Raw genomic sequence first — 24,063 nt, 5'->3', positions numbered from 1 at the left:
AACTGTACAAAAAAGATCTTCACTACCCAGAAAACCATGATGGTGTGATGACTCACCTACAGCCAGACACCCTGGAACGTGAAGTCAAATGAGCCTTAGGAAGCATCACTAAGAGCAAAGCTAGTGGAGGTTATGGAATCTCAGTTGAGCTATTTTTTTTTAAACTTTATAGATTTTAATGTTGCAAGAGTATCTCATCCATTTATGAAAAGCATTTCTCCATCAAGTTCACCCAAGACAGTGTTGTCTAAGCTAAAGAAATCATAGATAAAACATTTCACCAGAGGAAAGTATAGATAACAAAAAATTGCTTATCACAGGAAACTAAGATCATCTAATAATTTCTTTAATAGTTCTAGTTTCATAGGTCTTTATATGTTATGTCAATTTGTACCAGAGTTTAATGACAGAAAAGGCAACAATTTTAAAATTGGTGGTATACATTTCTTTACAACTTTTTAATGTAAGGCAACTTATTAAAACAGACAAACCACGATATGAAAATGAAGGCAACAGAAAAATCCAACTTCTCAGAACTAAAAGACTGCAAAACATCAAACATAATTTAGAAATGAATGTGGCAGAAAGATAGGTAGCAGACCTGCGTTCCATTACCCCAGGTTATGTCAGTTCACAATTCTAAATAAACATTTGTAGAGCATGAAATTAAAAATCATTTTTGGTGTAGGTATAAACTCTGTGATTAATCACACGGCTATGCTGGCTCAACACTATCTTTGAAGATGGTCCATTGAAAGAGAGACATAACAGGTTCATTCCATAAGTTTCATTCAACTTTACTCAGGATTGGATACGCATGAAATGCGCTTTTAATGCATAAAATCACAGTGGACAGCAGCAAAAGACTGGGGGTGGGAGAGTAAGGAGAGTCTGATCATTCACATTGTGAATATTCTGCACATTGATGGAAGAGACTTCACACTTCCTCAAACCTCAAGACTTCCCTTTCTAAAGAACCAGAATAAACCCAAGACACCTCGCGGACAGCTCCCCAGCCCTAAACGAACTGGATACTCTTTTCCACATAAAACTGACATGATAGTATGGCAGCAAAAGATTCTGGTCGCGAAGTCTGTAAACTGCGTCTCAGTCTCTCTTCTTACTCCCACTGCACGACGCCGGGCTGCGGTCCTCTCTCGGTGGTGCTTCTGTAGGTAATGCTTCATTTTGTTGGACAGGGCAGCTTCTGGATCAGGTCTATCCGGAGGTACTGCCGGATGACGAAGCGGCACCGGCCCTGCAGCGAGCGCAGCTGCGGGAAGCGCGACCCGGGGTTGGTGAGCGGCCCCGGGTGGGTGGCGGAGCCCGGCAGGCGCGAGCCCGAGTCAGAAGGCCCTGTGCTCCGAGTCCCCGATGGAGCGCTCAGTCAGGTCCACGATGGACCGCGTCCCTCCACGTCCGAGCTGCTCGTCGAAGCTAAGCCTGCCGTTGGAGTGCTCCATTCTGGTGTGGAGGGTCCTGCGGTGGGAGCGGAAGCTCTTGCTGAGCAGGTAGCGGCCGTCGGAGCTCTCCCTCAGCAGGAAGGAGCCATCAGGCACATTGACCAACTTGCCCTCCGCCTCCCAGCGTGTGATGGGCCCCCAGTGCCAGCCCTGCCTGGACAGCTTCTTGAGCTCCTCGTCAGGCTGGTCACCACCGTGGGGCCCCTGCTTTGCACCGAGTCATATACCCTGGCCCACCCTGGGGGCCGAGCTGGGGTCGAAATTCAAGTGGCAGCACATGCTCTCAGCCACGTGGGCGCCTGGGCAGGCAGCCCCGCGAAGTTCCTTCGGCTCAGATCAGAATGCAGGGGAGGTAGCGGCGGTGTGTGTGTGTGCGTGTTGGCGGTGGGGGCGGGGGGCGGGGTTCGGGGCCCACCTGGGCCCCCCGCAAGCTCTGCAGCACGACCCCCGTGGGGCCCATCAGCAGGCCGCCCACCGGCTGGTCGGCGAAGAGCTCGGGGGCCACGATGAGGTCCGGGTGTGCCGGATGCTTGTAGTCCTCATGGTGGTGGCCGGGGAAGGGGCCACCGGCAGCCGGGGGTGGGATGGCAGAGACCTCCATGGGGGAGGAGCCATCCAAAGGCACAGTGGACCGGATGTAGTCCTGAGCCAGCAGTCCAAGCACGACAGGCACGTGTTCGCCCAGGCAGAGGCACAGGTCCCCGGCCGGGGACACGGGGTTCCCGAGCGGGCCTGGCAGCTCCGGGCACGCGGGGTCGGCCTGGCGGAGGTTGCTGAAGTCCTTGCGCACGCCGTTGAGGGCCAACCTGGGTCGGGCTAGTGCACCAGCGCCTTGACCTGCACCTCCATCCGGACGCACATTTCCTCCGAGGCAGTGGGGCGCAACGGCCAGGGCGCGGGGCTGTAGTTGTGGCCGCACGGTGATGTGGAGTGCACGGGCCTCGGCGGCCGCAAGTCCTTCAACCCCAGGGGCGCCGACGACAACGAGAACTCGTCCTCGTCCTCGTCCACTGCGCTCCCCGAGGCCGCGCAGCCCTTGCCCTCGGCCTTCTGCTTGGCGCTTAGCGGTCTCTTCAGCGTGCCCAGGAGGCTCGCTCTTGGGTCGATTGTTGCCCATTTCATCTTCGCCGTGGAGATCACAGCCGGCCACCTCCTTCCGGTAGCAGCTCCCAAACAAGGACTCCCGTTTCCTGAAGTTGCTGGCTAGTGCTGGCTGTTGAACGACCATGAATTCTGCGTCATCTTTGCTCAAGTTGAAAGATTTCAGGAAGGTCTTAAGACTGATTTTCTTCAATCTGACTAGTTACCTGATCCGAGGAGCTCAATTTCTCTCGGGGATATTATCCTCGAACATCTGGGCAGGCTGCAGGGAAGGCTGCATCCATGGGTTTTTCCAGCTTCATTTGCCCTCTGGAGTCACCGTCTGGAGCCAGACTGCTCTGGCTCACCTGCTTCCCAACTCCGTCTTCATCAGTTGTGTGGTCTTAGAGGTATCGGTGTCCATCATCCAAGTTAGCGGTGAGGTTTCAACGTGTTCATAAAAGTGATGTCCTTAAAAATGCTGCCCGGATAAGGCTACACGGGTGCTTGAGGCTAAAGGTGGGAGGAACAACGGTAGTACCCGCTCTGTATGAGTGGGGAAGCTGAGGCAGAGCTCACAGCACTCGCCTCTGGTCACATCCCTGATTCAGCAAGATGATCTGCTTAATCTAAACTACGGGAGACTTCTGCTGCATAATTCATTCTGGTAAAAACGTGGAATTAATCTGGTGGAAGATTTCAGGACAGCATGGTGACGCCTGCAGGGGTTTACTGACGCTCAGACGGCTTCGGCTCCCAGGCCTTCAGAGGTGTGGTCTCTTCTTTGTTCCTTGTTCTCTACTACTCAAGAGCATGTTCCCAAAGACAATGGATTAGCCACCGCTCCCCAAACATAGTCTCCAACTGTGATGTTCCGATGGCAGCCACTCTGCTTCCTCGCCCAGCACCGGCGCGACTGCCATGCTCTGGCATCCTCTCCACAACTCCTCCTCCCGCCGCCTTCCTCCTGCTTCTCCTCCTCCTCCTCCTCCAGGAGGGGCGCCCGGGGTTGCCTGCCTGAGAAGAGCCACAGCCAAGGAGCTGAGCGGGTTGCCCTGCACCCACCACTCGGCCCGCAGCACAGATGGGCGTCTGCTGAGTCAATTAATACTAAAAGATGATGCTGTGAAAGAGCTGCACTCAATAGGCCAGCAAATTTGGAAAACTCAGCAGTGGCCACAGGACTGGAAAAGGTCAGTTTTCATTCCAGTTCTTAAGAAGGGCAATGCATTTATTGCTTGTAGACTTTTGGATAGCAGCCATCCTGACTGGCGTGTAATGGTACCTCATTGTGGTTTTGATTTGCATTTCTCTGATAATGAGTGATGTTGAGCATCTTTTCATGTGTTTGTTAGCCATCTGTATGTCTTCTTTGGAGAAATGTCTGTTTAGTTCTTTGGCCCATTTTTTGATTGGGTCATTTATTTTTCTGGAATTGAGCTTCAGGAGTTGCTTGTATATTTTTGAGATTAATCCTTTGTCTGTTTCTTCATTTGCTATTATTTTCTCCCAATCTGAGGGCTGTCTTTTCACCTTGCTTAGAGTTTCCTTTGTAGTGCAAAAGCTTTTAAGTTTCATTAGGTCCCATTTGTTTATTTTTGCTTTTATTTCCAATATTCTGGGAGGTGGGTCATAGAGGATCCTGCTGTGATTTATGTCGGAGAGTGTTTTGCCTATGTTCTCCTCTAGGAGTTTTATAGTTTCTGGTCTTAAATTTAGATCTTTAATCCATTTTGAGTTTATTTTTGTGTATGATGTTAGAGAGTGTTCTAGTTTCATTCTTTTACAAGTGGTTGACCAGTTTTCCCAGGACCACTTGTTAAAGAGGTTGTCTCTTCTCCATTATATATCCTTGCCTCCTTTGTCGAAGATAAGTTATCCATAGGTTCATGGATTTATCTCTGGGCTTTCTATTCTGTTCCATTGATCTCTATTTCTGTCTTTGTGCCAGTACCATACTGTCTTGATGACTGTGGCTTTGTAGTATAGTCTGAAGTCAGGCAGGTTGATTCTTCTTTCTCAAGATTACTTTGGCTATTCGAGGGTTTTTGTATTTCCATACAAATTGTGAAATTCTTTGGTCTAGTTCTGTGAAAAATACCGTTGGTAGCTTGATAGGGGTTGCATTGAATCTATAGATTGCTTTGGGTAGCATAGTCATTTTGACAATATTGATTCTTCCAATCCATGAACACGGTATGCTTCTCCATCTGTCTGTGTCCTCTTTGATTTCTTTCATTAGTGTTTTATAGTTTTCTATATATAGGTCTTTTGTTTCTTTAGCTAGATATACTCCCGTTTTATTCTTTTTGTTGCAATGGTGAATGGTATTGTTTTCTTAATTTCTCTTTCTGTTTCCTCATTGTTAGTGTATAGGAATGCAAGGGATTTCTGTGTATTAATTTTATATCCTGCAACTTTACTATATTCGTTGACTAGCTCTAGTAATTTTCTGATAGAACCTTTGGGGTTTTCTATGTAGAGGATCATGTCATCTGCAAACAGCAAGAGTTTCACTTCTTCTTTTCCTATCTGGATTCCTTTTACTTCTTTTTCTGCTCTGATTGCTGTGGCCAAAACTTCCAAAACTATGTTGAATAGTAGTGGTGAGAGTGGGCACCCTTGTCTTGTTACTGATTTTAGGGGAAATGCTTTCAGTTTTTTACCATTGAGGGTAATGCTTGCTGTGGGTTTGTCACATATAGTTTTTATTATGTTGAGGTATGTTCCTTCTATTCCTGCTTTCTGGAGAGTTTTAATCATAAATGAGTGTTGAATTTTGTCAAGGGCTTTTTCTGCATCTATTGAGATAATCATATGGTTTTTATCTTTCAATTTGTTAATGTGGTCTATTACATTGACTGATTTGTGGATATTAAAGAATCCTTGCATTCCTGGGATAAAGCCCACTTGGTCATGATTTATGATTTTTTTAATATGTTGTTGGATTCTGTTTGCTAGAATTTTGTTAAGGATTTTTGCATCTATGTTCATCAGTGATATTGGCCTGTAGTTTTCTGTTTTTGTGGCATCTTTGTCTGGTTTTGGGATTAGGGTGATGGTGGCCTCATAGAATGAGTTTGGAAGTTTACCTTCTTCTGCAATTTTCTGGAAGAGTTTGAGTAAGATAGGTGTTAGCTCTTCTCTAAATTTTTGGTAGAATTCAGCTGTGAAGCCATCTGGTCCTGGGCTTTTGTTGGCTGGAAGATTTCTGATTACAGTTTCGATTTCCTTGCTTGTGTTGGGTCTGTTAAGATCTTCTATTTCTTTCTGGTTCAGTTTTGGAAAGTTATACTTTTCTAAGAATTTGTCCATTTCTTCCAAGTTGTCCATTTTATTGGCATAGAGTTGCTGGTAGTAGTCTCTTATGATCCTTTGTATTTCAGTGTTGTCTGTTGTGATCTCTCCATTTTCACTTCTAATTTTGTTAATTTGGTTCTTCTCCCTTTGTTTCTTAATGAGTTTTGCTAATGGTTTGTCAATTTTATTTTTTCAAAACAAACAAACAAACAAAACAGCTTTTAGCTTTGTTGATTTTTGCTATGGTCTCTTTAGTTTCTTTTGCATTTATTTCTGCCCTAATTTTTAACATTTCTTTCCTTCTACTAACCCTGGGGTACTTCATTTCTTCCTTCTCTAGTTGCTTTAGGTGTAGAGTTAGGTTATTTATTTGACTTTTTTCTTATTTCTTGATGTAAGCCTGTAATGCTATGAACCTTCCCCTTAACACTGCTTTTACAGTATCTCATAGGTTTTGGGTTATTGTGTTTTCATTTTCATTCATTTCTAGGCATATTTTGATTTCTTTTTTGATTTCTTCTATGATTTGTTGGTTATTCAGAAGTATGTCATTTAGCCTCCATATGTTTGAATTTTTAATAATTTTTTTTCCTGTAATTGAGATCTAATCTTACTGCCCACTGTGGTCAGAAAAGATGACTGGAATGATTTCAAATTTTTTTAATTTCCCAAGGCTAGATTTATGGGCCAGGATGTGATCTATTCTGGAGAAAGTTCCGTGTGCGCATGAGAAAAGGTGAAATTGATTGTTTTGGGGTGAAATGTCCTATAGATATCAATTAGGTCGAGCTGGTCCATAGTGTCATTTAAAGTTTGTGTTTCCTTGTTAATTTTCTGTTTAGTTGATTTATCCATAGTTGTGAGTGGGGTATTAAAGTCTCCCACTATTATTGTGTTACTATTAATTTCCTCTTTCATACTCATTAGTGTTTGCTGTACATATTGCGGTGCTCCTATGTTGGGTGCATATATATTTATAATTGTTATATCTTCTTCTTGGATTGATCCTTTGATCATTATGTAGTGTCCTTCTTTGTCTCTTTTCACAGCCTTTATTTTAAAGTCTATTTTACCTGATATGAGTATTGTGACTCCTGCTTTATTTTGGTCTCCGTTTGCGTGAAATATTTTTTTGCAGCCCTTCACTTTTAGTCTGTATGTGTCCCTTGTTTTGAGGTGGGTCTCTTGTAGACAGCATATATAGGGGTCTTGTTTTTGTATCCATTCAGCCAATCTTTGTCTTTTGGTTGGGGCATTCAACCCATTTACATTTAAGGTAATTATTGATAGGTGTGGTCCCGTTGCCATTTACTTTGTTGTTTTGGGTTCACGTTTATACAACCTTTCTATCTTTCCTGTCTAGAGAAGATCCTTTAGCTTTTGTTGAAGAGCTGGTTTGGTGGTGCTGAATTCTCTCAGCTTTTGCTTGTCTGTAAAGCTTTTGAGTTCTCCTTCATATCTGAATGAGATCCTTGCTGGGTACAATAATCTAGGTTGTAGGTTATTCTCTTTCATTACTTTAAGTATGTCCTGCCATTCCCTTCTGGCCTGGAGGGTTTCTATTGATAGATCAGCTGTTATCCTTATGGGAATCCCTTTGTGTGTTATTTGTTGTTTCTCCCTTGCTGCTTTTAATATTTGTTCTTTGTGTTTGATCTTTGTTAATTTGATTAATATGTGTCTTTGGGTGTTTCACCTTGGTTTTATCCTGTTTGGGACTCTCTGGGTTTCTTGGACCTGTGTAGCTATTTCCTTCCCCATTTTAGGGATGTTTTCAGCTATCACCTCGAGTATTTTCTCATGGCCTTTGTTTTTGTCTTCTTCTTCTGGGACTCCTATGATTCAAATGTTGGGGCATTTAACATTGTCCCAGAGGTCCCTGAGGTTGTCTTCATTTCTTTTGATTCTTTTTTTCTTTTTTCCTCTCTGCTTCATTTATTTCCACCATTTTATCTTCTACCTCACTTATCCTATCTTCTGTCTCCGTTATTCTACTCTTGGTTCCCTCCAGAGTGTTTTTGATCTCATTTATTGCATTATTCATTTTTAATTGACTCCTTTTTATTTCTTCTAGGTCCTTGTTAAACATTTCTTGCATCTTCTCAATCTTTGTCTCCAGGCTATTTATCTGTAACTCCATTTTGTTTCCAAGATTTTGGATCATTTCTATTATCATTATTCTAAATTCTTTTTCAGGAGAATTCCCTATCTCCTCCTCTTTTGTTTGACTTCGTGGGCATTTTTCATGCTCCTTTACCTGCTGAGTATTTCTCTGCCTTTTCATCTTGTTTAGATTGCTGTGTCTGGAGTGGGCTTTCTGTATTCTGGAGGTCTGTGGTTCCTTTTTATTTTGGAGGTTTCACCCAGCGGGTGGGGTTAGACTATTGGCTTGTCAAGGTTTCCTGGTTAGGGAAGCTTGTGTCGGTGTTCTGGTGCATGGAACTGGATTTCTTCTTTCTGGAGTGCAATGGAGTGTCCAGTAATGAGTTTTGAGACGGGTCTATGTATTAGGTGTGACTTTGGGCAGCCTGTATGTTGATGTTTAGGGCTATGTTCCTGCGTTGCTGGAGAATTTGCGTGATATGTCTTGCTCTAAAACTTATTGGCTCTTGGGTGGTGGTTGGTTTCAGTGTAGGTATGAAGGCTTTTGGATGGTCTCTTATTACTTAATGTTCCCTGTAGTCAGGAGTTTTCTGGTGTTCTCAGGTTTTGGGCTTAAGTCTCCTGCCTATGGATTTCAGTCTTATTCTTCCAGTAATCTCAAGACTTCTCCAACTATACAGCACTGATAAGAAAACTTCTAGGTTAATGGTGAAAAGATTCTCCCCTGTTAGGGACACCCAGAGAGGTTCACAGAGTTACATGAAGAAGAGGAGAAGGAGGAGGGAGATAGAGATGAGCAGGAGGAGAAAAAGGGGGACTCAAGAGGAGAGAGACAGATCTACGCAGCTGTCTGTTCCCAGAGTGTTCTCTGTAGCCCAGACACCCACAAAGATTCACAGAATTGGATTGGGAAGAGAAGGGGGAGGGAGGAAATAGAGGTGATCTGAGGGAGAAAACAGAGAGTCAAAAGGGGGAAAGAGTAATCAACACACTCCTGAGTAAAAATGGGTACTGAATATTGGATTCTTAAATGCCCAATATTGATATCAAATACTGAAAAACAAAGATTAAAAATCTAGAGTAGAGGTGAGACTCTTGAAAATACAATATTAAAAACAAAAACAAAAACAACAAAAAATTAGAAATATATATGAAGTTCAGTTTAAAAATAGGGCCTCTTATTTATTTTTTTTGCAAGGTTATAGTAAAATTAAAATTAAGGAGTAATAGAGGAGTAACAGAGGACTTCAAAAGAAAATAAGAGAAAAAAAAAAGAAAAAAGAACAAAAATTTTTCGAATTAAAAAAATAGTAAAAATATATGAAAATGAAAATGAAAGTTAAGCAGTAATGGAGGAGTAATAGGGAATTTTAAAAGAAAATAAAAGAGAAAAAAATTTAAAAAAAGAAAAGAAAAAAATTTTTAATTAAAAAAAAAAGTAAAAGTATATCTAGGAATTTCTCTGGAGCCGTTGCGGTCAGTGTGGGTTCAGTTCAGTTTCAGATAGCTCCTCCTTCCAGCTTACACTTCTCGATATCTACAGGCCCCTTCCGGGGTAGTCGGTGTTGACTACAGGGATTTTAATCTGTTGCACCAGTCCCTTCTGAAGCGGTTCCCTTTGTTTCTTTGGCTTCTGTTTGCCGGTCTCTTCAGTGTCTAATTCCCACCCTGACACAGGCGGGCGGAGGTGGTCTCTTGCTCAGGTTCGCTGGTTCAGTCCTGCTGCGGGGAGGGCGGGGCGCTGCAGACAAATACCACTGGCCTGTGTGGGGAGCACTCACAGTGTTCCGGCCGCACTGGGTTTGCCCCCGCTCACGGGTGTGTGCTCTCTCCGTCTACACTGCTCAGGCTCCTGGCTGCGCTATATGGAGCGGGCCCTGCGTGGCGTGCGGTTCCAGTTTTCAGGTACTCCACAAAAGCCCGGACTCGGCTGCGCCTGCGTTTTGTGCCTTCCCCGCTGAAGCAGCTCAGGCAACCAGGAGCCTGACGGGCACACTCTCCCCGGGTGCGGGGTGCCTTCTCCCCTCCGGGGTCCCAGCCTCAGTTTCCGCGCGCGCCGGTGGGGTGCGCCTTGTGTCTGCTCTGTGGGGCTGGTCTCTAGCCGCGACCCTCCCGGCAGATGTTGACCATCCAGAATCTCAGGAAGTCTTTGGTTAGAAACTGGGAGCCTGTTTGTAGTTTGGTAGGGGGTGCCATCTCTGGGGCCGAGTTTGCCCCTTTCCCTTCCCCCCTGCCTCCTGCCTCTGGCGGGGGATGGGCCAGTCTGCCGCCAGCTAGCTCTTCTCTGGGATTGCTCGGTCCCTTTGTTCTGCGAACTGCCGGCAGTGTGTTTGGGCTGGTTAATTTTTTCTCTCTCTCTCTTGCTATCCCACAGTTGAAGTTGCTGTCTCAAGTTAGCTCCCTCCAATTGCCCTCAGGGCATTCAGGCCCGGTACTTACCCTAAGCAATGCCGCCCGCTCCTCTCTGTTCCGCCCCCACTTGCTGGTGGCAGATGCGGGCGTCTGGGGTACTTTTCTGCTGGGAGTTGCTTTTAGGCATGTAATCTGTGGGTTTTATTTATTTTTCCTCCCAGTTAGGTTGCCCTCCGAGATTCGAAAACTTCCCCCAGACCCACCAGTGCGAGGGTTTCCTGGTGTTTGGAAACTTCCTCTATTACGACTCCCTTCCCGGGATGGGTCTCTGTCCCTAGCTCTTTTCTCTCTCTTTTTATCTTTTATATTTTGTCCTACCTCCTTTCGAAGATGATGTGCTGCTTTTCTGGGCACCTGATGTCTTCTGCTAGCGATCAGAAGTTGTTTTGTGAAGTTTGCTCAGCATTCACATGTTCTTTCGATGAATTTGTAGGGGAGAAAGTGGTCTCCCCATCCTATTCCTCTGCCATCTTAACTCCTCCATCAGAAAGTAACATTTTCAGAAATACCCTAATTCCATACAACATAAACAACTGTTAAGGAACTGATGATTTTCAGAGGAAACTTTACACTGATAAGAGAACCACAATTAAATGCCTGCCCATTCATGTAGGCAGCTGTTTGACTTGGATAATCACTGTTCCTCTTTATCTGGACTTCAGACTTCTCATCTTACAAATCTGGGTTATTTCATTCAGTTCAGTTGCTCAGTCGTGTCCGACACTTTGAGATCTCATGGACTGCAGTAAGCTAGGCTTCCCTGTCCATCACCACCTCCCAGAACCTGCTCAAACTCATGTCCACAGAGTCAGTGCTGTCCAACCATCTCATCCTCTGTCATCCCCTTCCCCTGCTTTCAATCTTTCCAGCATCAGGGTCTTTTTCAATAAGTCAGTTCTCATCAGGTGGGCAAAGTCTTGGAGCTTCAGCTTCAGCATCAGTCCTTCCAATGAATATTCGGGACTGATTTCCTTTAGGATTGACTGCTGTGATCTCCTTGCAGTCCAAAGGACTCTTAGGAGTCTTTCCCAAGGCCCAAATTCGAAAGCATCAGTTCTTCGGTGCTCAGCTTTCTTTAAAGTGCAACTCTCACATCCATACATAACTACTGGAAAATCCATAGCCTTGACTAGACAAACCTTTGTCAGAAAAGGAATGTCTCTGCTTCTTAATAGTTGGTCCAGATTGGTCCTAACTTTTCATCCAAAGAGCAAATGTCTTTTAATTTCAAGGCTGCATTCACCATCTGCATTAATTTTGGAGTCCCCCCAAATAAAGAATGTCACTTTTTCCATTGTTTCCCTATCTATTTGCCATGAAGTGATGGGGCCAGATGCCATGATCTTAATTTTTTGAATGATGACATTTAAGCCAACTTTTTCACTCTTCTCTTTCACTGTCATCAGGAGGCTCTTTAGTTCCTCTTCACTTTCTGCCATAAGGATGTTATAATCTGCATATCTGAGGTTATTGATATGTCTCTTGGCAAATTTTGATTCCAGCTTGTGTTTCATCCAGCTTGGCATTTCTCATGATGTACTCTGTGTATAAGTTAAATAAATAAGGTGACAGTATACAGTCTTGACATACTCCTTTCCCAATTTGGAACCAGTCTGTTGTTCCATGTCCAGTTCTAACTCTTACTTCTTGATCTGCATACACATTTCTCAGAAGGAAGGTATGGTGGTCTGGTATTCCCATCTCTTGAAGTATTTTCCACAGTTTGTTGTGATCCACACAGTCAAAGGCTTTGGCGGAGTCAATGAAGCAAAAGTAGATGTTTTTCTGGAACTCTCTTGCTTTGTGATGATCCAGTGGATGTTGGCAATTGGATCTCTGATTCCTCTGCCTTTCCTAAATCTACCTTGAACTTCTAAAAGTTCACGGTTCAGGTACTGTTGAAGCCTGGCTTGGAAAATTTTGAGCATTACTTTACTAGCGTGTGAGATGAGTGCAATTGTTTGGTTTGAACTTTCTTTTGCTTTGCCTTTCTTTGGGATTGGAATGAAAGCTGACCTTTTCTAGTCCTGTGGCCACTGCTGAGCTTTCCAAATTTGCTGGCATATTCTGTGCAGCACTTTCACAGCATCATCTTTTAGGATTTGAAATAGCTCATCTGGAATTCCATCACCTTCATTAGCTTTATTCATAGTGTCGCTTCCTAAGGTCCACTTGACTTCGCATTCCAGGATGTCTGGATCTAGGTGAGTGATCACACCATCGTGATTATCTGGGCCATTAAAGTCTTTTGTATAGTCTTCTGTGTCTTCTTGCCATCTCTTCTTAATATCTTCTGCTTCTGTTAGGTCCATACCATTTCTGTACTTTATTGTGCTCATCTTTGCATGAAATGTTCCCTTGGTATCTCTGACTGAGTTATATCAAATGATCTTTCCAAACATTAATATTATAGTCCTAATAGAAGTAAGTCCAGAATTCTAGGATTCTGTAGATGGATTAAGGTGGGCATGTACCTGAGTTCATTAGAGGAACAAAGTTCAGAATTCAAGCTCAGCGAGCCGTCACCCACCGTTAATGGATTTGTGAAGCAATGTTGCAGTCTTGTTAGCCCTGAGGCAATAGAGGCCCTGAAGCAATAGAGAAAATACTGGATTGGAAGTCCTGACTCATGTTCTAACTATGTATTCATCATTAATATCTCAAAATCTCAGATTTGTCATCTAAAATTCAGGGACTATCCTTTCATGAAGAAAAGGTAAATGACGACATATTATTAGTGATGGAAAAGTATGGACATATTTATAAGAAAAGATTTTTACCGGAGGACCAATATAGGGTCTTCCTTGCTTTCAGTTCACTATGCTTGATGTAAAAATGCTGGATCATCTCAGTTTGGAATTTGAAATGTTGAAAGTAGTCTCAGATTTCCATCTTAAGGAAAACTTAACAAATGTAATTAGCAAGGGCTTTTGGATTTTATGTAAATATCCAGGAGCAGAGCAGGAATATAGTGCAATTTAAAGAAGTGAGCAAATTGAACCTCATAAATAAATGAAAGCATCAAGATCCAATATTTCCTTCTTTCTGCAGGTAGAATATTATCCTTGCCGTTAAAGAGATATATCATTGTTTGACAAAAAATCATTACTGTTTAGAGTAAATAAAAGCTAAATGTTCCCAATTAAAAGTTAAATAAGGGAGAAATAAAAGCTTGGCTTTTAAAATCTCACTTATCCTGTTTGTGTTTCATTTTGTCAGCTAGGGCAATTATAACATCACTTCATCTTCTGCAGCATGTCAGGTAACAGTCCATATGTTATTAAACACTGACAATGAACTTGAAGAATGCAAAAGAATGGCCCATTAAACAATAGAAACTTTGTGTATGATCAGTAATTGAGTAATTCACGTGAGTACTTAAAAATCATGCACACAATTGGCATCAGTCAATCACTGCCTTTTTCATGCCCTCCATTTACAGGCTACCCCACCTGCCTCATTCCTCTCCTCCTGTCTCTCTGCAAAATGTTGCAAACATCTATCTCTGTGTCTATTAGTCTCAACCTGCCCTAGTCTCTTTTTTCTCTTATTTTCCCATCATCCCAATAGGCTGGTTTCAATGTGAGAAATCACCTTAAGTACAGTCTTTTGTAAATTTTTGTCATTTAAGAGGTCCTGCTTGTCCTGTCCACATTTGTCATCCTGTTGATTATTTAAATGTCAAACTGCATCCAGAAGGGACCAAAATGAGGCTGCAGGGAAATGCGTGTGGTGCATGCATTCCGAAAGGGCTTAGCTGGTGAAGGCTTTCTCTAATTGCAAGCCAGCTTAGTGTGTCCTTCAAGTAAGAATAACATGATGTGTATGAAAAGGAGAGCAGATGTGATGCCCTGTAACTCTCTCTCCATTTTGAGGATGTTAAATTCTTAGATTCATTTGAATCCACAAGGAGGCATTAAGAGGACAAAACACCCCTCCTAATAAAGCCTCCTAAATTTAGACCTTCACATTTGAGCTGTTCAATTTTGCTTTCCCAGCCAATTAAATTTTAATCAAAGGAGATGGTGAATTTTATAGCAACTTCTCACTTTGCATTACCAGAAAAGGAAATCACCTTATTTATCCATTCCATCTATTTTTTTTTTTTTGTAAATTCTTACATTAATGATTGCTTGGTATAGGAAGCAGCTGCCATGAATACATTAGATAACTATTCCTCTAAGTGGCATTTGAATAAATTTATATCTAGAAAATAAGTCACTTAAGTGGATAATCATTTCAAAAATGGTAAAGTGAATTGTTCTTCACAGGTAAGTTTCCTAGAATGTAAATCAGAGACACATTTTAGATGGCTCCAACATATAAATCAGAACCAAATTATTATTCTTCACAAATAGGCAGTGAGTCATTCATTCATTCCAGAAATAGAACTGTTATCAGTTATTATAAATTGACCAAAGAACCCCTAAAGCAAAAGTGGTTTTTATAGCTTCAGGGAATGTAGGTTGTCATGGAAACCCCACACTTTATTTGCATCATCCTGTTACCATTTTCAATTCCAGAACCAAAGAGCAATGGCCCTATTTACTTTAGTGTAGCTATTTATGTATTTAGTTCTGAATAGAATAGACATATTTGCTTTCATATGTGTTTATTAAAGATCTTATTTTTATAATGAACAAAGTATTGAGTCATTCACCTGTGGGCTAATTTTGACCCACATGAAGCTTAAATCATCAACTTAATAAATTTATTGAGCAACAAAATTATTTCTTATATTAGAAGAAGCCTACAATGTAAATCAGAAAAAAAAATTAAGATTTTGGAGTTAATAATAACTGAGACAACTCTGCAAAGCCTCTAGGATCCTGATTGCTGTTCTAATTATATGCAATATGTGTACACCTGCAATTTGACATATGTAAGTGAATGTGTATTTAAAAATTAGCACATTAAAGCTTCCTTACTGTGGAGGAACAAAGACTAAGATTTTTGTTTTATTTAGTTCTCCAACTTGAGTTTCCTTGATTACAAAGATGATTGGATAACCCAAGGAATACGAGATTTAAAAAATGAGGAAACTGAGACATTAAGGCATCTTGAAGACTGAGACACATGAAAGTCTGGATGCACAAACAACCTTTGAAAGTGGATACATCATGTTAACGTGATCTGCTTGACTTCAATCTAAGACACTGTTCTATGGCCCAGGTTGATGGGATTGACACTACACCCTGACTCAAGCATTTCCTTCTCTAGTATTCATTTTTTGTGCTATAGGGGCTACAGAGAAAGAACTACATAGCTATGAATTCTTTTGTACCTAAATTCTATGGATTGCACTCTGCAGACTTAGAGAGGGAAAGTGAGCAGCTTGGCTTTGTGTCAGAAACAGTGCTACCAGATCTAGGCCAGAGACTGCATTTTCTGGGTCAGTTATGGTAGAGTTTCTACTTATGGGCTCCTAGCATCATATGTATCCAGAGTCAGTGATGGGAAGCATTTTTATTAGCAAAGTCCAAAAATGTGGATGAGCATTTTTGTCATTCACACTGTTCTTGGCTAGTTAGTATCCAATCTTGATTCTGTAACTCATTAGAAATTCTATATGTTGCAAAATACTGTAATATAAATCTTTCATATAATCAATGATACTTTTTTCCATTTACAACTAAGAATCTTTATTAATTTAATTACTCTATTAAACTGATGTTTAGTTTCTAAGTACTCAGAACTCTTGTCCTTAGTGAACAAGGAAAGATGATTTCAGAGATACCTGAGAAAATTTTTCAAATGACCATTCATTGCTTACTAAATTTCCTTTCAACATTCTATTGTACCCAGTTGTATACCAGAGCCTCCAGTGATACAACAGTCCTGTGTAGATAAAAAAGAGTGAACAGTTGATTCCAATATGTCAACATAATTCAGAACCATTGACCAAAATAAGTCACCCATATCTGGTTCACATTAAACTTTCATCAGAGCTTGAGCTTGTGAAACAATTAGAGCCCCAAGTGCACCCCTGATCTATTGAAATAGCTTCCCTGAGATACAGACTAGGAATCTGTACAGTGAATAAATTCCTCAGTTGACTACAATATTGCCACCTGGGGACTTTCCCAAATCCCAGAGTTTGGAAGCCATTTATATATATATATATGTAAAATATTGATCAGTGGGGCTTAATGGAAGTTCATTGAAAAGACTTAAGCTTGTTTCTTTCTCTGAGAGGACCCATAGATTACTCAAGCAAGGGAAAACTATATCAATTTTAGATCTGGACTTCAGGAAAATACTTAATACAATGCCTCATGATATCTTTGCAAAGAAGACAGATAAGTCAAGCTGAAAGGTTTACTGAATAGATTGAATAGACTGAATAGATTGTTTAATGGTGCAATGTTTACACACACACAAAAATAATCTATTCAATAAAATAATACTCTTCTAACCTAGAAGTTCCATCTGCAAAATGATTGATGTAGATTAAACGTGTTACAGTAAAAATAAAGTTTGATATTTTTTCAGGCTGAATGTACTAGTTAGTTTGCTTGGGGCTCTGACTAGCAAAGTTCTCACTAAGGGCAAAGGCTGAAAGAATAAATTTGGAAAACCTCTAGGCTCGGCGCTGCTAAACGGCCTTCTACTTCAGATGCCAGTTGCAAGTCCCAGCACGTGTGTCTCTAACCAACAGATCACAGGATCCCATACAATTTCCTGGGGATTGATAATTTTCTAGAATGGTGCTTAGAACTCAAAGAAAATGTTTACTTACTCATCTCAGTTAATTATGAAAATTACTGTAAAGGACACATATAAAGAGCAGAAGGAGAAACACAAAGGGCAAGGTCTGGAAGGACTTCAGGGGCAGAACTTTCTGTGCCATTGAATCTGGAGTATACCACTCCCTAAGCATGTGGATGTGTTTACCAACCCAGAGCTCTCAGAATACTGAATCATTCATGATTTTTATGGAAGTTCTATTACATATGCACGATTAAATCATCAATGGTGGTTAACTCTCATTAGCATGCTAAATGACATGCTCTCACATGCCATGACAGTTCTGAGGTCAAACAAGGGGTGGTGGTCCAATCCCTGGAAATCCTCACTCCTTCCCCAGAATCATTAGGATAATCCTCCCACTCATTAGCCCATGAAGTTACACAGTCCATAAGAAGTAACCACCCCACATTTCATGGTCTCTTGCTTTTTGAGATGGACTGTATTCTGTCTATGGAATGTGCATCTCTCTAAATAAATCCATTTCTTACCTACCACTTTGCCTCTTACTGAATTCCTTCTGTGTTGTGACATAAAGAATCTGAGCTTCATGAAGTCCTGAGACGGGTGAGTAATGTCAACTGAAGGACAGGGTTCAATCCCAGCCTATGGGTTTAGGTCCAGTCCACGTTGTGCAGTTTCAGTTGTGTCTATTGGCTTGGCACCTACCAAGAAACAAAGCCAGTGTTCAGCGTAACAATTCTACCAAGGGCCTAGAATGAGGAGAATTGAAATGTAAGAACACTTATATTAAGTAGATGGGTCATGTATCAATTTCAGTATTACATATTGAGGAAAATGGTTATTATAACTTATTATTATTATCATTATTATTATTATCCAATCCAAATATTGAATCTCATTTCACTTGATCTGGTACACTGGATCCAATTTGTGGTGAAAAAAGAGTGAAAAAAATATTAATTTGGGGGGAAAACCCAGTATTTTGTAGATAGGACTGAAGGACAAACTGTTCATTTATTCTTCTAGATCAGTGTTTACCATGTGGGCTGCACATTAGAATTGGCTGGGGGATTTTTAAAATATCCAGATGTCCTGATAATACCACATATCAATTAAATCCGTATTTCTTGAAGTGGGACCACACATCATCATTTTTTAACTCCCCAGGTAATTAGAATGTACAATCAAGGTTAAAATCTACTGTTTTAGATTGATGGTTGTTAAGCCTGTGTCCATATGCAAATCCTCCGTAGTGCCGTGAACTGTTGTAAAATTATAGCTGCTCATTAGTCCCCATTTCAGGCTCTATACAGTAAAATCATACAGAAGTAGGTTTCAGTTGAATATCAAAAACATGTTTCAATAAAAAATGATCAAGAGATTAAATGGATTCTCTCCACTGGCAGTGATTTAGGACAGCCTGAGTGACCACTTGCTAGGTGCACGGCAGGAATATGTTGTAAGCAGGCCTGAGTACCAGCCTTGCTATCCCTGGGAAACTAGTCTGTCTCTTCCATTAGGCAGCATTCTCTCACAAATGAGTTTCAGTTGTTGCCCAGGTCTTGTGTAAAAAAAAAAAAGAAAAGCCTGAAACTCCAAAAACGCAGGAGGAAAGCAGGGGTAAAGAGATACCTAGACAATTCTATCATGCATTAATGGCAAACTCACATTTATTAGAGGCATCTTTAGAAGGCAAGTACACCATGGGTATATGCCACCACTTACTCTGCTCTCTCTAACTGATTTGTTCATTTTATATTTTTTATTTATATTATTGTAGCTTTTATTTTACTTACTTTTTTGCATAAAAAACTTGGTGTCCTTCTGTCAATCACTGTCAGTCAGTACAAACTGATAGATGGTGTGGAAGGGATCCAAGTATTCTGTCCCACTTGACAATCTTTGAGGTCTGCTACTAATATTGATTAAGCATTTATTTTTGAAGTACTGATTTCCTTAGCATATAGATATATTTTCTGTCTTTACATATAAAATAATGAAAGACTAACAACCTGTGTTATGCACCAGCCCCCATCATTAACCAGCTTTATTGTCTCAATCAATTAACCTCTCTAAATGTTGGTCTCCTTGCTTATAAAATGCTGGTTATAAAATCTAACAAGCAGAAATACCATACCAAACATAAAAGGTATTCTAATGATCTGAGTTCAATAGTTATTGGTTATTTTCCTTTCCTGCATATTGCAATTAAAAATACTCTATGTGGGCCACTTAACTAAATCACATGATCTCTTCTAGCTTGTGAACTCGTGAGATGAGTGCTCTCTCTTCACCTTTGTGTTATCTCTGTAGTCTAGAAATAGTTTTGAAATAATAACCTTTACTGTCTACTCCACAACCCCTTCTGTTCCTCTGCTGTTATCATTATCCTTAATCCTATTTGATTGACTTGGAATTCTGCATTCATTTGTTATAGAAAAAAAAATTGTGCAGCAGAACAAAAATGCAAGAAAATGTCAAGTTGTTGGCTTGTCATGTTCAAGACTTTAGGCTTAAACATTGAAGAGAGCTCTGAATGTATAAATAATGATCCAAAGCAAGATTTCCCTACTACATATGGTATTTTGGTTGAGGGTAGGGGGTAAATTCAAAGGAACACCGGGGGATATAGCTACTGATGGGCTGAGTAGGGGCTCTGTACACTTCTCTTATCACTGGTCAGGCTTTTTCCAGCTGGTTTTAAAATACTACTACATCCCTGAAGAGTCTAGAAATAGTTGATTCCACTAGAGAACTAAGCTTTAATGTCCTACATATCTAGAATTGTACTATGTAGAAGTCTTGGAAAATTGAGAACCTAGTTACTCAAGTCATTTATTGATATGTATTATAGTTGGATTGTGGAATCCTGGTTGAGAAAGGCTAGGTAAATGAGCAGAAATGCCTCTAAGCATTTCTGATGATTTCTGATGATCCCAGAGCAGCATGGGAGCACCAGAAAAACTCCATGTAGCCAATAAGGGCAAAAGCAAATGTTGCTGGAAGAAATTCAGACCTGAGGAGACTTGACAGTGAAATGAAGAACTCAGGAAAGGTATCTGTGAACTGACAATTGAAGTCTGATGGGAACGCTATACATCTCACGATATATCATGTAAGGTAGATGACAAATAAGGACTGCATGCCTCTTGCAGGGTCAAGCCCTACCCCTCTGCAGGAAGCCTCTTTACCTCTTAGGTAAAAGAAGACCTTTTTTGTATTTTGATTAACCCCAAAGAGCAAGATGGTCGAAAGAGAAATTAAAATTTAGACTAAGAAAGTTGCTTTTTTAAAATTTGTAGACTGAGATTTTTATCTGTTACATGCACTTGCATTACTCATAATTGAAGTCAATATTTATTATAGTAGTGAACTGAGTTGATGAGTGTGAAGATTTGAAGGTATCTTAGAATGAAATTTCTCAAATAGTTGCTGTTTTACTGAATAAATATACAATCCAGGAAACCTAGTTCATCATAAAGATGATGAAGTTCAAGAAATATTTTACCACAAAGAAAATGAATATATAGTTGTACAATGTTGGTCTATGGGAACATACTATTCCTATAATATTTTATCTCATAAATATTAAATTAAAAGCAATTTCACAAATGATATTTTCTTTTTGCTTTTATTTTTACACTGAAGATGTAAAATATAGAGAATTTAAGATAGTTAATATTAAGGAAATTATATTTTTGAATTTGGAGATAACACAGACAACCAATTCCATTATGATTTTCTAGCTCTCTTCATAAAATTATAAAAATGAAATAAAAGAGGATTTTTAGTAATGGTAGGGGTATTAAAAACCATTTGCTATAAATCATAGTGCATTAATGACTAATGTTCAGTAATATCTTTCCTCATGTCATATTTGGGGCAGAACTGATTTAAGTGAAGATAAAAATATGAAGTATGTGCAACAATGACTGAACTTATTAGAAAAATAATTCAACAATTAGATAATTATTTAGAACATTATTTCAGATTCTTGCCTGTCTTTTCTACAGTGAATAGAAGCACTGAATCATGTGTACATTTCTCCATGAAACTGATTCATTTTGATGGACAGGACAAATTTTATGGTTTCCAATTTTGTGATGCCTCAAATAAGGTATTTCCATTAGGAATCTTGGTTTCTTGAAGAGTCAGTTTTATTGTGTGTGTGTGTGTTTCTGTAGCAATTAAGTTCAAAATTTTCAAGTTTCACCATCATTTATTACATTATTTTTTTTCACTTTTATCTTTCAATTTTACTAGCTTTTCCTGATTCATGGCTAGCCTTAATTACTTTTATCAGTTTAAATCTTCCACTGTCACCTAGTAGTATTTCCTAAGTTCATAAAAACTTTTGAATTCAATAAAAATGCATGCAGTGTACATCCCTACCCACAGGCTCACATATTCTCACTTACCAACACAGGGTATGAAATGGCCATAGAGAGAAGAGTTAAGAGCAACATATACTTGTGTTCCAGCAGCCACTTGTTTTGCATCTGAGAGGTATTCAATAATTATTCTAGATTTATACTGAAGAGTTTCCATGCTGTCCCTAGAAAAATAGTGAGAATTAGGCAGTTTCAGAAATTAAGAAGAATACTAGATTGTATAAAAAGAATGGGAAAAATGTATATAATCTGCATATGTTTTATCCTAAAAAAGCTTAAAAATTACTCAATCTTATTAATTGTGAAGGAAATACATTGCTTATATACATATTTAAACCCATTATTAAAAATGTTGGTGGTAAAAGCAGTTCTCATTTTTACATGTGCCTACTTTACATGCACTCTTATTTCTGTCTCCATATACAGCATGTAAAAATGCATGAAACAGGATAAGTGGTCGAGGTTAAAGCTAAATTCATCACCACTATAGCAAAAAGTACATATATGGAGAAAAAGAAAATATCTTTAAAAATTCCTACTTTACATTTCCAGGAACTAGAAACTGAAGAAAAACTAGGCAAAAAGCTAGCAGAAGGAAAGAAATATTAAAAATTAGAGCAAAAATAAGTGAAAGAGCCATCATAAAAACAATAGAAAAATCAACAAAGCTGAGCCTGTTTATTTTTAAGATAAACAAACCTGAAAAACTTTTAACTAGACTAACAAAGACAAAAAGAAAGAAGACCCAAATAAATAAACATAAGTGAAAGGGATATTACAACTGAAATTAAGGAAATATATGAGATCATGAAAGACTACATGTGTGATTATATGCCAAAAAAATGGATAACATCAAAGAAATAAATTCCTAGAAATGCATAATCTATCAAGACTGAACTAAAAAATAACTAGAAAATCTGAATAGACCAATAACAAGTGAAGAGACTCATCAGTAATTAAATACCTCCTATGAGAGAAAACCCGGGACCACTGGTGTCTTCTGCCAAACACTAAAAGAATTAACGTCTATCTTTCTCAAACTATTTCAAAAACATGAAGAGGAAGGAATGTTTCTGAATTCGTTCTCCAAGGCCAGCAGTACCCTGATACCAAAACCAAATACATATATTACAAGAAAAGAGAACTGTATACTAATATTTCTGACTAGCATGGATGCAAAGTATTATCAAGCTGAATTAAACAATACATTTAAAAGGTTCTACATCATGACTAAGGAGAATGTATCCCTGGAATATAAAAATGGTTTACATAAGCAAAGTAATAAATATGATAGACATACCACAATAATAGAATGAAAGATAAAAGTCATATAATTATCATGAAGAAGAATTTGACAAAGTATATCTTTTCAAGATAAAATCCTTAACAAACTGAGCATAGAAGACATATACTTCAACAGAATAAAGACCATATATAAAAAACCCACAGCTATAATTAACAGAAAAAAGTGAAAGATTTTCTCTTAGATCAGGAAAATGTCAATCATATCCACTGTCAGTACTCTTATTCAACAACATACTGAATTTCTAGCTAAAGGGATTTGGTAAGGCAAATTAATAAGGGACATCCAAATCAGAAAGGAGAAAGTAAAATTCTCATTATTTGCAGAGAATTTTTATATATAGAAAATTCTAAAATTCAACCAAGAAACTGTTATAATTAATCAAGGAATTCAGTAAAGTTGAATAATATGAAATACATATGAACAAGATGTATTTTGATGCACTAACAATATAAATTGGTACAGCTACTATGGAAAAGTTATGGCAGTTCCTCAAAAAAATTAAATTAGGACTACCATGTGATCCAGCAACTCCACTTCTGGATAGAAGTTGAAAGGAAATGAAAACAAGGGATCAAAGACTAGCACACCTATGTTTACATTATTAACAATATTTAAGATATGAAACAATCTAAGTGTCATTGGATGAATTGATAAGAAACACAAGGCATTTATCTTATGATGGAATATTTTTCAGCCACGAGATAGAAGGAAATCCTGATATTCATGACAGCATCTTCTCTGGTGGCTTAGATTGTAAAAAATCTGCCTGCAATGCAGGATACCTCGGTTAAGTCCTTGTGTTGGGAAAAGTCCCTGAATAAGGGAATGGTAACCCATTCCAATATTCTTTCCTGGAACATTCCATGGACAGAGGAGATTGGCAGGCTGCAGTCCACAGGGGTGCAAAGAGTTGGACAGGACTAACCGATTAACACTTTCACTTTCACACTTGATGGACCTTGAGGGAATTATGCTAAGTAAGATAAGTCAGACAGGAAAGTACAAATACTGTCTGATATCATTTATATGTGGAATCTATAAAAGATAAACATGTAAAACAAAGACTACAAGAGAGGTTCCCAAGGGCTGGAAGTGGGGGAATTGAGGAATTTTTGTTTAAAGGTAAAACTAGAAACTAATAAATAAGTCCTGACTATCTAAAGCACAATGCAGTGATTATAAACAAAAATACATTATTATAAACTTCAAAATCTCCAATAGACAAGATCTTAATTATTTCCGCCACAGAAAATAAACAATAATTACATGATGAACTAGAAACATTAGCTAATGTTAT

The 24,063-nt window shown here is 39.5% G+C and overlaps 1 pseudogene; it reads right to left on the bottom strand.

The window, feature by feature from the left end:
* Positions 1-947: 947 nt before the first annotated feature.
* On the bottom strand, positions 948-2,967 carry LOC122688534 (annotated as a pseudogene).
* Positions 2,968-24,063: the final 21,096 nt, after the last annotated feature.

Source organism: Cervus elaphus, chromosome 33 (genome assembly GCF_910594005.1).
Source record: "Cervus elaphus chromosome 33, mCerEla1.1, whole genome shotgun sequence".
In the NCBI taxonomy this organism is placed as follows: Eukaryota; Metazoa; Chordata; class Mammalia; order Artiodactyla; family Cervidae; genus Cervus; species Cervus elaphus.
The sequence above is the reverse complement of the archived record's forward strand: the minus strand, read 5'-3'. Positions and strand labels throughout refer to the sequence as shown.